We start from the raw sequence: 14050 nt of genomic DNA, 5'->3' as shown, positions 1-14050 counted from the left end.
ATTCCAAAACCTCTTCGTATCCTATATAGTAACAAGCACGTTACAAATTGACACGACGAAGACGAACGAACGTTCCCCACAATATTTCACCAACAATAGAAAAATTGCCCAATCAGCGTTTTTTCAAGCCACCAAAAAATACCACGTAACAGAAAAATTCCGAATTTGAAAAATTAATTCGGAGCGAACACGCATAAATACCCAAATAAATAAAATATTAAATATACACATCCGAATAACGAATGAAATGCATACTTAATCGTACCACACCGCAACGCGTGACATCGACAAGAAAGAACAGGAACTGTACAATGTAACAATTACCACCCCCTGTACAGCCACCCATCGTTAGAGAGCTTCTCGCGCCGCCTTTAGGCACGTAATTATGCAAAATCGTCTGCCGGTATCGTTCAGCAGCCCTCCAGGTATTATTATCAAGTTCACCCTTTATTATTTCGGTCAAACCACCGCACCTCTTTTCGTCTTCCATCATCTTGACAATATTCCGAAACGAAGAGAGGGCGAACGAATATACCAATCATTCTCATCAGTGAATAGGTAAGGTACATTACATAGCATACTTGAATAGGTAGTCATTTATTCATTAATTCGTTATGTACTTAATAATCAGCAAAATAAAAATTCATCTAGCAAGAACGTAGGATCCTTCGCCAAAAAGAAGTGTAGGTACCTAAGTACCTATCAAATAATAGCATATCGTAAGCATATTCTTTGTGGATAAGATTACCTGCAATTTGCAGAATAAAGGTCAATGACCTCTTCAAGAAGTCCAAAAACTCCACAACAACTTCTCCGACCACATTCACAAATCACACTTCGCGAATTCTCCCTAAAATTGAGCACCGAATTGCCTCACAACAAGAGGCGCAAACAAATCCAAATCCGGAGAACGCATGCGAACGATACAGAATACTCGACCAAACTATCGTCAGTCGGGTCCGAATGCGATTAATGGTCGCAGAGAGATACGGAGAAGAGACGCAATACGAGGACGCGACGGCCACGGGCTGCACACACGAGGGGTGTTGGAGACACACACCGATATACTACATAATACGCACTCACACACGTGTTTCGAGGGAGGCGAAAGCGAAGGCGAAGGTGGTAGCAGAGTAGGCGAAATAGGTTCGGAGGACCGACATGGAATCAGATATTGCAAACGACGATGACGACCGGCGTGTACCTTATTGAATGGTGGTACATACTCGTATAGAACGCGAGCGTGAGCGACCCTTCCGAGTACACTTCAATATATATAGGGGGTTGAACGATGAACGCGCCGCGATGGGTACGTCGGCGCTCGACGTAGTTCTGCAAAGTCGTCGTCGTCGTTGTCGTCGTTCTCGTTGGCGTTGCGAACACAACAACAACCAGCCAACCATAGAAAACGAAAAACGCACACACAGAGGAAGCCGTATAGTGCCTCGTGTGCTGCTCACAGTTGCGCATTGACCCTCGGTTTTCGCCTCTAGAACGACGAACGCCGCCGAGAGAACGCTTTGCCGTGTGTATACATAGTATACTTGGCTTTGCCTGTCCTCGACATCCATTATCGTCGTTGTTCACCGACGACGTCGAGAGAGAGAGAATTTCTCTACCACTACGACGACTTCACAAAATCGATAGCCTACCACTGCTGCTACTCCATGTTCAACTCGTCGCCGTCGTCGTCGTCATCGCATATGTAGGTACCTACCACCTATCCTAAGTAGTATGTATGCCATAAAGAGGGTACACACGCAGAAAGAACCTTCGCCATCGTACACTGATGCCGACACCATTTCAGGGTATTCCCATGTACGAGTACTTACGTCTTATAGTCGACAAAGCGGACGAAGCTCTTCAAGTGCTCCTGTTCTAGGTACTTTTCTACCCCCTCTAGACAGCTTTCTTTCCGTAGCTATTCTTTCTTCTCGCTTGGTGGATTTAATGAAAAGAAATATACCGCTAGCTAACTCGTATTCTACATTTGAAGATGCAACTCGACAATGATCAGATAGGTTTTCAATTGAATCCCCAACTGGAGTCTTTTCAATAGGCATACAGCCAAAGCTTCTTTATAAATAGGCCTAGAGCTAATTATAAGACATTGGCAGGGACATCAAATCCTACTTTCGAGCTGGAAAATTAATCTAGATGAAAATTTTGGAATTTGAGGGAAAATGCGCGCAAAAGGGCTTCCATCAGCTCAGACATTGAGAATCTCTGCAATGATCCTCACCCTTCCTCTCCGTCACTCTACCAACCATCAATTCTTTTGACCACCTCATCCGCCAGACTGCTCAAAAAACGTGGGCTACCCCCTGAAAAAAATTTGTGTACTCTAGATAAATTTTTAACACTTCCCCTTCGTCATCAAACATTTTGTTCAATGGCAAATTTTCATTTTTAACAAAGATGATACTCGATTTAATATATGTATTCGTATGTAGTAGGGAAGTGTTCCTCCAGAACTGCAGAGTAGTCGAAAAATGAAAATTTAAATTCATGTTTGTACTGCTCCTATTTCTCCTTCTGTCTACATCGACTTCCTCCTCTTTAGTACTGATTCCACCATCCTGTGAAGGTCATTGACCTGTCGGATGAAGAAAATAGTAGCGAAGTGCGAAGTATTCCTCCAGAGTTGCAGAAGTTCAGGGTAGGCGAAAGTAAAATTTCAATCCATGTTAGCAGGACTCCCATTTCTCCTCCTATAATGGTACAAATATCCAACGGAATTTTTTCTGAAAAAATCATCACTTTTTTACTGCTTTTTTTCAACCTAATTTTCAGAAAGCTCTCCACTCGACCCCCCTCCCTCTTCCACAAACAAAAAAATTAACCAAGTCAAATTTTTCACTTGAAAATTTTCAAAGAAATTGAAATAAAATTTGTATACAAAGTAATTTTAAATTTCATCAAAAATAACCTTTTTTTTCATTTTTTCACTACCTTTTTGACTAGGTATATTTACTACTTTTTCAATACTTTCACTACCCATTTTTAAAATCACTACTTTTTCACTGCTTTCACTATCTATTAGATACGCTGTCCTATATGTATCAACTACCTCTTTTCCAATACTGATTCCACCATCCAATAAAGGCCATTGACCTGGCGGCTGTCATAAATTCCTCGCATTTCTCAACCTGAAAGGTCCAATTTGGAGAAACGAAAATGATTTTGTTTTTTGACGACATAAATAAATGGGAATCATTGAGAAAAAAATGCACAAAATTTGTGGGAAGAGGCCTTGTATTTTTTGAAAAGCTATTAAAATGAAAACAAATTCATGGAACATAGAATCTCACGTTTGGGTTACGTGAGTAGATCTGAGCAAAATTTGAAATATATCTTAATAATTATGTAATGGGAAAAATTGAAGCAAATGCTGACAGTTTTCGTGTATAGATGTGCCTCATTATTGAGAAGTTTATGAAATAGGTAAAAATTAAGAGGGTGCTCTACCTTTTGTTTGTTTACTTTCTAGCATACCCGCGGGCAGAGATTAGACATTTTTCAAACGCATTTTTTTATTAGTTGGAGAGTATGAAAGTGAATAATTATGAGTGAAAACGTTATTACTGTATTGAAACAACATAATAAAACTTTGAAACAAGCAAAATGATTAAAATATAATGAATTCAGACGATTCTCTATATTTGAGCATTCATTGTCAGTCGTCACACCATAATTCTGAAACTACTGAACAGAATTTGATGAAATTTGGATATATTGTGCATAAAAATGGTCCAGAGAGGTTGACGTTGCCCTTTTTTCAAATTTCTTTGTATTTTTGGAGATATTGCCATTTGAAAATTTCAAATGGCTATAACTTTGATTTAACAAAATTAATCAAAAAAAGGGCAACGTCAAGTTGTCGGGAATTCATTTCTGCACAACATATTCAAATTTCATCAAATTCTGTGCAGTAGTTTCAGAATTATGGTGTGATGACTGACAATGAATGCTCGAATATGGAGAATCGTCTGAATTCATTATATTTCAATCGTTTTGCTTGTTTCAAAGTTTTATGATGTTGTTTCAATACAGTAATAACGTTTTCACTCATAATTATTCACTTTCTTCATCTCCAACTAATAAAAAAATGCGTTTGAAAAATGTCTAATCTCTGCCCGCGAGTATGCTAAGAAGTAAACAAACAAACGTAGAGCACCCCCTTAATTCACAAAAAATTAAAAATTTCCCAGGAATTAAGTAAAATAATTTCACGTTCTTGTTTTATGAGTTGACCTGGGCAAAAGTTGAACTTTTGTATAATTTGAAGAAAAATTTGGGCAAATGCGTACAGTTTGCGAGAAAGGGCGCCTGTTTCTAGAAAAAAAATTTAAATTAAAATTAGTTGAGAAAAAAAGAAATTTTTCTGGGGAATTTATTTTCACTCAGTGGTTCCAAGTGTAGCCCTGGGCAAAAATTGAAATTATGCAGACACTCGCAGGTCAATGGGAACTTCGTTGTTTTGAAATGACAATCGATTCATGAAAAGTGACATTTTTCTAAGAAAATAATTTCACATTTCTTGGTTTTAGCTATACTTATTGTACCTATAGATTTGGTGAAAAAATGCAACCCAAAATAAAACCAATTCACATTCTCAGAGTAGGGAAGAGTGACACTATTACGATGGGCAAGCTTTAAGAAAAAAATGTAAGTCACCTAAACATGTTTTTTTTTAATGCATGGGAATTCCTTTTTTCAATCAGTCGAGTCATCTTTATAAATTTATAATGATGTCATTGGATGGACCTTTTAGAAGAATATTTTCAAAATTGATAATGTACTGATCCTCGCCCCCCCCCCCCCATTAATCTTCACAAAATTGCCAAAAAAAAGTTTCAAAAATTTATGATTTTTTTAAAATAAACAAAAAAAATAATCAAGAAAATACATCAAACAATGGAGATAATCAATTGGTTTTCATTAACAAAATTTATACTTTTTTGCTATTACATTAGATAATTGTTTTGACATTTAAAAAATGAAAAATTCTGAAAAATTGAGTTTTCATTTTTCGCTTAATTTTGATTGAAAGAAAAACTTATTTGAAAATTCGGTAAAAAGAAGGACCTTCGGACAAAAAGAATGACTTTTTCCTGACTTTTTTGAAAAGAAGGATTCATATAGGCAAAAAGACAACTTTTCCTGACTTTCTGGATAGGAAGAACTGTTGGACACCCTGTGAAATATACACAAATTCGGTTGTACTCTCTCACTATTTATTTTGGGGAATTGTATTTTTTCGTGCGGGGAATTTCGGAATATCATTACTTCATTACTATGAGCATTTGAAAAAAAAAATATTTTCAAGTAGTTCAGGTGGTCTCACTCCCCGTCCCCTTGACCGAGCGCACATTTAACCTACTATAGTGCACGAAACTGATGCTATTCAATTCCCTTTCAACTCATTCGTGAAATATATAAATATTTTTTTTAATTTTCATGCCTTAAATTTTTTTTAAGTTTTCAAAAAATTTGCAGAAAATTTTAATAAGACATCGAGCAATTTTCCTTTCCCTGAATCCTCCCAAAACCATTCCTAGTCCGACCAGCAAACGATCATTTCCACGTGAAAACACTTCCCATTATACGATGGAAAAAATCATTTTATATCGAAAATTACGTCGAATATGGGCGAAAAAATAACCCGTTCGTATTGGAAATTAATGGTCCAGCGGCCGATAAAACGTCGAAACACATTTCCAGCCCGCACGAGACCACGCGTAAGCGTTATTTCAACCGCAATATGGTTTCCACCTGAGCGCCGGATATTTATTTCGGTCGTTCGGTCAGTGCGAGATTCTGAAGTGAAACCACCCTGTACGTATTTCTTCCCAATCCAATACTCTATAGCGGACGTTTACGCATTTCCTCGCAATCGAGTGGCAATCAAAAATAAAATCTATTCACCAGCGATGTAAAAAAGCAAAATGAAAACTGAAGACAAACGAAGGTACGAGGTGTCTATGCTGTATAAGTATATTACAATATCTCCAAGTATCTACAGAATACAGATGCCTATAGCTTTACATTGCAGTCTGCGTAGGTATTTGTTACTTACAAAATCGAAAAAAATGGGGAAAAAGATACATAAATTTATAAACATGCAGCAGATGAACTTCATACCTCATCGGCACGCGACGAATATTGAAAGTTTAAGCTCTAGCGACTGAATACATAGCCCCATGCCAGGTTCTCATCGAAGGAAAAATATACCTAACCTATCATGTATTTGCCGATGAATCACGATCACGCACAACAGGCGTCAATTTATTGCGGTTGAATGGCAAAAAATTTACTTCGTAGAGACATAGGTATTTATTTGAAATTTTTTTCGCGGGTCCCGAACTCCTACGAGGTTTAGATAGGTAGGTAGCTATAGGTACATCAGAAAATGTAATCTAAGGCACCTACATTGTAAAAAGTACAAAATATTCGATACTTTAGATTATTTTCTAAAATTTTTAAAAATCTGAAAAACTGTTCATGAAAAATGTTTTGTTTTTTTTTCTATTTTTTCCCAATTTTGTGGCCAAAAATCGTCTATAAACTATTGATCAAAACATAAAATCAGTCGAGGCGATTCATAATATGAAACGTGTGAAACTTTTTCAACACTCAATTTAAAAACTATAATTTTTTCATTTAGGTAAATGAAATTAATTTATTCTCCAATAATACAAGATTTTAGAAACATCATAGGTACCTACCAATCGAGAATCTCCGATCAACAAAATTTCGTGATAGAATTCGACTAATTCTCGTTTACTACAATTGTCTCACTATCAAACGAATGATTAAAATCAAGGTTTTAAATAAATATCTTGAGAATTATGAAGTCAAAGAAATCGTAATTTATGTGAAACGAGAACACGAGAAAAATATTCGGCTGAATATACCGATCATGATGAATTTTTCATTGCACCTGTTAAGAATGGAATACGTACGTACAATGTACACAACAATTTTTGCGAATATTATGAAAACAGGTACACTGATCTTTCAAACAGTAAGAAAAACTCGAACGCTGTGAAAAATCAACATTAAATCTTATCAATTTGAAAATCATTCGTAAGGGCTAAATTTACGAGTACCTATTAAAAAATACCTACCTATTTCAATTTTTACTCTCGAAAATGCTAGTTAAAAAAAAAAAAGAAAAGAAAACCGCTCAATTTTTAGAAAAATCAAAACTTTAATTCACTGTGCGAATTGTTTAGACCATTCCTGATTAAATCATGGTTTCAGCCCAATCACCTTCTGTAGATATTAATTTGGAATTTCAGTTACTTATAACAGAATCGTTAACTCAATACGTTTCATGAAAGTGACTCGCGGATTCAGCGATTTTTTTTCATCTGTCAGTCAAGCCAAGACCATGAATTTCACTCACAAGTTTCGTCTTATTTCTCCCACAAATAAATGACAGAAACCCATGGTTGATATCAAATTTTATTTGGCTGATTAGGGGAAAGGGATCTACTTTTCAAACATCAAAAAGCTTAGGTAATTTTGCACAAGATTGAAAAAAAATTGAATTGGAATGAATCTCTCGAAAAAAAAAGTCCGATGGATTCTGACCAAATTCAGCAGTGACCTTAATTTTGAGAAAATTTTCAGCTCTGGAGGTGCCCCAGGAAGGGAGATGTGTGGCCTCAAAAAAGGTACATTTTCGAAAAAATTGAGGTTTTTTTGCAACTGGCATTACCCAACTTGTTTTGGGAAGGGAAAACTGGCCCAGTCTAGTTCCAAATGAAAGTATTTGAGATTCTGCGTAGATCTATAAAATGCTGTTGCAGTCAAAATCTAAGACAACTTTCAGGGTTCTACTGAGCGGTTGAAAATTTGCTAATCGCTCATTTTTAGTTCCTACCTTTCGTGTTTTGAATTTTTTTTCTCGCGAATATTTCGTATCAACTGAGCCAGAATATTGAAAAATGACATTCCTAAAACTGGGGAAATATTTTGGAACGCAGTGATGCCAATTTTCGCTCATTATGGCGAACTTCAAAAAAAATGTTGTTGACTGAATAAATAGGTAAGTAACACATTCAAATTATAATTTCATAAAATCAAAAAAATGTCATAAGTTTTTGGCTATTTTTCGTTTTTTTTTTTTGAAATTAGCAATAATGATCAAAAATTGACACGACTGCGTTCCGAAATATTTCCTCAGTTTCAGGAATAACATTTTTCAATATTTTGGCATAAGTAAGCAATGCAAAATATTCGCGAAGAAAAAATGTTTAAAACACAAACTTATTCAAAATTATGTAAATACATGATTTTGTAAATTTTCAACCGCTCAGTAGAACTCTAAAATATGGTCTTGGATTTCGACGGCAACAGCATAGATCGACGCAGAATCTCTAATCTCTTTTTCATTTGGGACTGTGCCATTGTTCCTGTTCCCAAAACAGGTTGGGTAGCGACAGCAGCGAAAAAACACATTTTTTGCGAAAATTCCACTTGTTTGAGACCCTCATATCTTCCCTTCAGGTACACCTTCAAAATCTGTCTCTGTTGAATTTGGTCAAAATTCGCGAACTGTTTTTTGGGAAATTCACCCTAATAATCAATCAGTAGGTATGGACAGGGTGTTCAAAAAAAATTTCAAATTGAAAAAGCAGGACTTTGACAGGACTTTTGGCAGGGGATTTTTCAAACATTTCACCACTTATTACGGTTGTTATTTTTTTTGGGGGGGGGGAGGAGGTCGAAAATACCTTTACGATTTTAATATTTTATTGGGACGACATTTTACAAATACTTTAAGATTTTTTATGGGGGAAGAGGAAAGGGGTAACAATTTTACATCGCTATTTTTCGCTCTTCCGACATTTTTGGATATTCTTAACTAAACTTTTCAAAAGTGGAGAGGAGATTTTTCATTTTTAATTTTTCAAATTTCAATTTCTCAAAAGAAGTGAAATTTTTTGGAATTTTTTGCAAAAAGAGCCAATATTTTTGAGAATTATTGGCAAAAAAGCGAGGATTTTGAATAATTTTTTTAAAAAATTGAAAAGTCTTCAGCCCTTATGCTGAAAAGTGGTAGTTTTTTCAAAAAACAAAAAAAAACTTCTTTGAGGAAAATTTTAAATTTGAAGTTGCGAGTTCGCAACAGAGAATAAGTATTTAGCAAAGACATTTTTTTCGAAATTCTTTCGCTAAGACGAATTTTTTGAATGTTTTTCATTTTGCTAAAAGGGAAATTCTGAAAATGATGGCGAATTTTCAATTTCAGAGAATTTTGCAATGAAATTTTTTCAAAGTCTCATAAAGGAGGGATGAAGAATATGAATTTTAAAATTCAACGATTGATTGGTAAAAAAGGAAAAAAAAACAGGACTAGCAGGAGAATTGGCAAGGCTGCGACACTCTGACGGTGAAAGTAGGCACTATAATTTGTGATTCTCTACACTTCTACAGCCCTGTAACACACTGACGATGAGATCTCTAGGCCATCCAAAATCCTGAATACCTTTCTATACCTACCTTTACCAATTCAATTGACCCAATTATTATAAATGGTAGGTACAGGTAGTAGTAGTACCTACTAAAGAAGAAGACATTCGACAATAGACAAGAAAATGTCAAGTCCATCGAGGGCTCAAACTACGAAAAAAATTCATCTCAAACTAATCCATTACATAGGCACTCGTACTACAACATGAATAATTCAAAGTCGAAATCCAAAATCCACAAATGGGGTTCACAATCATTTCGACCGATTGGAGTTTGGAGAGTCGATACAAAAATCATCAAACACCAATCGATACAAATCCCATTCACAACCTTTCATCAGGCCTCCAAAAATCATAAGACAAAACGTTGCAAAAAACAAAACAAACTTACGCAGTACGAGCATCTCGAGCACATTAATAGATTTCAGCGGACGTTAGCCAATACACCAATTGTTGTTGATTCGCAAAAGCTGCCAGTTGCAATGTTTTGTTATTCGTATTCGATACATAAACGATGATTACGAGTACGACGATGAGAAGAACAGTACAAGAGATGAAGAGAGGAACGATAAGTCAAGACTCGCGACACAGCTCGGCGGTGGATAGAGGCGATGGTGCGGCGCGTCGCGTCGTTATCGTTGTCGAAATTGCACAAGAAGAACGAGCGAGAATCGTATTATAAGAATAGTACTACAAGTAGGTACGCGTACGAGTATGTACGATTTGATTTGAACTTAGAAGAAGAAACCAACGTTACTTGTCGTTTCGACAATACACACGCATATATGTATGTACGTACGTACATATAATGTACTTTGTACCAAACCAACAAACTACCAAGCCGTCGAAGTATGCAAATAAAAATAAACCAGCGCGTTGAAACCTTGAAATACTGATGCATGTTTGTGAAATTACAATTTTGAGCGCGCCAATACCTACGAACGTCGTACGAATTTTCGCCGATGCTTACGAAGGAACAATCATGTACACCCTAACCTACCTATATTCCTAATACCCCAAGTACCTACCTACATAATGAAGATCCTCGTGAGTTTCGTTCACATTCACATACGAAAGCAGATTTTTAGCAACCACTGAAAACTTCACCACCAACGGCGGAAGCAGAAGCAGGGGAAAACCCACCACGCTACGAAATTGCTGTATTGCCGTTGTTTGTGCTGAGTAAGACGACGTAGCAGGCGATTTGCTATAAAAAGGAAGAAAAATCGCGCCCCGTTAAAGAAATACGTATACTCTAATGGTATTTTCTCTTCTTTTGATATTATCGCATCAGTTAGGGCATCCTATGTTCTCTTGTCGAAGCCTATATATGCGGCAGTGACGGCGGCAGTGGTAGGTACCTACACCTAGTAATGCTGTGGCAAGAGAAAAAAAAGACGAAGAGATCGGGGCCGCAGCCGCGCGGCCTGTTACTGCGGCAATTTCATCCAGATGTACGTTACCATAGTAACCTTTTTCGGTAGATACCGTTTGCGTTTGTCTTTCTGTGTTTCTGTCCTCTATAGCTATAGATGTGCTGGAGTGTGCGGTGTGCGTGAGTAACCCGACCACTGCTGCTCATTGTACACAGCAGAGATACAGCGAGATATAGAATGAACGAGAGCGATGCAGCAGCGCAGAGCAGAGGCAAACAGAAGCCCATCATCATGGCTATGGCATAGCACTAGCACACCACACACCATTGCTGGCATAAGTACTCGTCGCCGGCCGTATCCGCCGCAGTAGTAAATGTACCACATATACCCTTTTTATACCGCGTCCACGCTCTCTCAGGCGGGCAAACAGCCAGCAGTTGATGATTCTTCATTCTCTTTTGCCTTGGTCGACGTCTCCGCCCTCCACCCTCATACCCGCCATCGCCGCAAATAACCTCCATACGGAGCTGAGTTTTTCCACCCGATCCAACGCGTCCGTCGTGGTACCTCCGGCGTCCTATTTTTTTTCTTCTCTCATCTCGATATATCTGCTCGTACTGTCGTCTTCCTCTCTTCTTCTCTAATACTTTGTGCTGGTCTCGCGATATCTTACAGTACAGTCCTCTTCAAATAAGAAAGAAACCTAATGCGTATGTGCTCCGTGCCAGGACAGTTCCCCAAGTTCTTTCTCATCAACCCATATCGCCTATTTCGTTTCCTTTTTATGGACAGAGTCTGTAAAAACGCCAGAATAATATACGTACGTAACACGCACGTCGATCCCGCATTTTAAAAATGTTTATAACGAAAGCGAACAAGAATGATACTCGAAGAGGAAGAAGCTGCATGAACTCGAAAGGGATAAAGATCGGATACCGTGCAACGTACAAATAGCACATAAATGGTGTATTTTGTCGAGGATGGTCTGTCTGAGAATTTGTTCGGGGTACAGAGCAAAGAGATCGCAGCAAGTACCGAAATAAAACAAAACACACTACGAGTACATTGACGATTTTCGTAATGAATTCGGAGGCTGCTGGAGAAAAACATGAAAATTTAAAGTCTTATGCATTGTGAAAGACGTATCCCAGCGGAAAATGATTAAATCTGATCAGATCCGAACATTCCATAGATCTAATTTGACCTGATCGATCCGGTCAGATCAAAGTTTTGATCGGATTTGGATAGGTTCAGATCTGAATACATTCAACTAGGCACGAATTGAATTGAATTAGATTGATCTTGATCAACCCCAATCATATCTGATCAGAACCGGATACTCTCAAAATCCAACTAGATCTGATCTGATCGGATCAAATTTGAGCAGACTTCATTAGCTCAAATCATTTTCCCTTGAGAAACCGAAAGCAAAATTCAGTTCATTGCAAAATCTTCAAAGTACAATACGCTTATAAATGGAAAGGTTAACGAGCTCAAATCAAAACAGAATTTTACGGGATCATTTTTTTTGTTATGTACATATAACAGATCTGACTTGGGCATTCAAAGCCACAGGACCAACAGCATACGAGTATGTTTACTAGACGGGCAAATGATATGTGGTAAGATTTCAGGGCTGAGAGAGGGGAAGGGGGTAAATGAGGCAATTTGTCCCGGGTCCTCATTTTCCAATGGGCCCTTTGAGAAAGTTTAAAAAGCTGGCAATTGGCAATTTCAAATGTTCAGTGATGAACTGACAACTCTAAAATTTGTAAATTGTGTCTAAAATTGTTAAAAACCACTATTTTTCAAACATAATTCCCTAAAAAATTCGAGCAATATTTTCAACTTCTCTTCATATTTTTAAATGTTGAAAAAATATTCAGAATCAAAATCACATTCCTCTTCATTATTTTATACAAATACATAATATAAATAAATTTTTTAAAACCTATTGATTTGTGGTGCTGGGGGGGGGGGGGTGGACAATTTTTATAGGGCCTTCAATTTTTGCCTCAGGCCCTCGCTGGCTCTTTACGGCCATGGACACGAAGTCAAAGTAGATCAGAACTAAAATATTTTGTAGATAATTGACCATTTTCGTAGTTTTCAAGTAGGTACTACAAGACCATTACGAGACTTTGGGACTCTGAAATTTTGTGCTCAAGAAGGCCAATGAAAACAATTTTCTTACTATGGCTTTTGAATAAAATCACGACCCGAATTACGGACCACGAATCACTGCTCAAAAAGACTGATTAGACCGCGAATCATCAATTCTGAAAAGTGATTAGAATCACCCAATTTTTGAGTAATTTCTTATTCAAATTTCTGTTTTACTCGTTTTTCATTAACAGGAAAGTCAAAATTTCAAAATTTCAAAACAATTTGAAAAAGTGCTGAGAAAACAGCATAAAACCTCATTAAAACCTGCTTGAAAAACACAAAAATATACAATATAAAAATCAGTAAAATTCATGACAAATTACAAAAAACTAATAAAATTTAAGCAAAAAAATTGGTGAAATATAATCAAAATTACACGAAACATTATTGAAAGGTACCTATTATTAAAAATGATATCTGACTGTTCCAAGCTTTTCAAAAACTGTCAAATTTCCAATAAAAATAAAAATAGCCAAAGTTGAGCAAAATTTGCATAAAACACAGCGAAAAAAATGTTTAAAATTAAAAGTGATGAATTTGACTAAATTCAACAAAAATTGCATGAAATATTGTTGAAATGTGTTCAAAATGACAAAAACGCGTACCTACTTAAAAAACACCAAAATCATAGAAAATTGCCAATAAATTAATGAGATACAAGCAAAATTGGTCAAAATTTAACATGAAACTGTATAGAACATACTTAGTTGAAAATTGATCAAAACATGATGAGAAAGACTGAAAAAACTTTGAAATTATCCAAAATGACCAACGATGAAAAAATTTTAATATCTACAAATTAATTATCAAAAGTGAGCAAGATTTGTGCGAAACATCGTCAAAAAAAATGTTGAAAATGATATAAACATACTGAAAAAAAATCGTTAAAATCAATAATGTAAAAATACTTCAACAAAAATGAATTTGAATTAGTCCAAATTTAGCAAAATTTGCATAAAAATTTCTTGAATACTCAGATTTTTGTAAAGTATTAAAAAGTGAAAAAATTTCAATCAAATTGAACGA

The 14050-nt window shown here is 36.3% G+C and overlaps 1 protein-coding gene across 12 annotated transcripts in view; it reads right to left on the bottom strand.

Annotated features, from left to right (window-relative positions):
* LOC135849797 (uncharacterized) overlaps nt 1-14050 on the bottom strand; it is a 105841-nt gene that overhangs the window by 61233 nt on the left and 30558 nt on the right. The window contains exon 1 of one of the 12 annotated variants that reach the window (XM_065370425.1): nt 9874-10114. The exons of 10 other annotated variants lie outside the window; for them this stretch is intronic. The gene's annotated coding sequence lies outside the window, so the exon portion shown is untranslated. Of the gene's footprint in view, nt 1-748; nt 1224-9873; nt 10115-14050 lie in introns of those variants that run through there. One more of the 12 variants, XM_065370416.1, reaches the window with a different exon arrangement.

Source organism: Planococcus citri, chromosome 1 (assembly GCF_950023065.1).
Source record: "Planococcus citri chromosome 1, ihPlaCitr1.1, whole genome shotgun sequence".
In the NCBI taxonomy this organism is placed as follows: domain Eukaryota; kingdom Metazoa; phylum Arthropoda; class Insecta; order Hemiptera; family Pseudococcidae; genus Planococcus; species Planococcus citri.
Note: the sequence above shows the minus strand (reverse complement) of the source record. Positions and strands in the feature narration are given on the sequence as shown.